This window comes from Trypanosoma grayi (genome assembly GCF_000691245.1).
Source record: "Trypanosoma grayi strain ANR4 Tgr_2763_V1, whole genome shotgun sequence".
NCBI lineage: Eukaryota > Euglenozoa > Kinetoplastea > Trypanosomatida > Trypanosomatidae > Trypanosoma > Trypanosoma grayi.
In genome coordinates this window covers 1-325 of record NW_008828381.1, presented here as the reverse complement: position 1 = coordinate 325, position 325 = coordinate 1, and the positions used below count along the sequence as shown (strand labels likewise).

General features: G+C 43.7%; 1 non-coding gene across 1 annotated transcript; it reads right to left on the bottom strand.

Moving 5' to 3' along the window:
- Nucleotides 1–146: 146 nt before the first annotated feature.
- On the bottom strand, nt 147–228 carry DQ04_tRNA029 (the record flags this gene model as incomplete). The annotated part of the gene is made up of 1 exon: nt 147–228. It is a non-coding gene; the product is annotated as a tRNA-Leu (tRNA).
- Nucleotides 229–325: the final 97 nt, after the last annotated feature.

Sequence of the window (325 nt, the reverse complement as noted above, 5' to 3'; positions counted from 1 at the left end):
CAATAACGAACGTGCTCTACGATGGTGGCTGATGGAGCGGAGCCATCGACGAGAGTCGTGAAGACACGAGGAAGAAAAAAAAAGACAGAACAACCAATGGGAGACACTTGTTTGTCCCAAAATGGAAATTATAGTTTGCGAAAAAGTGACAAGAGTGGGGTTCGAACCCACGCCCACGAATGGAAGAGAACTTGAGTCTCCCGCCTTAGACCACTCGGCCATCTTGCCCGTGAGGGTTTACAAACGTGAGGTTCTTTTCATATGTTAATAAAAAAACTATAAGTATCAGATAAGGATATTTTGAATCATTGCTCTGAAAAACCGT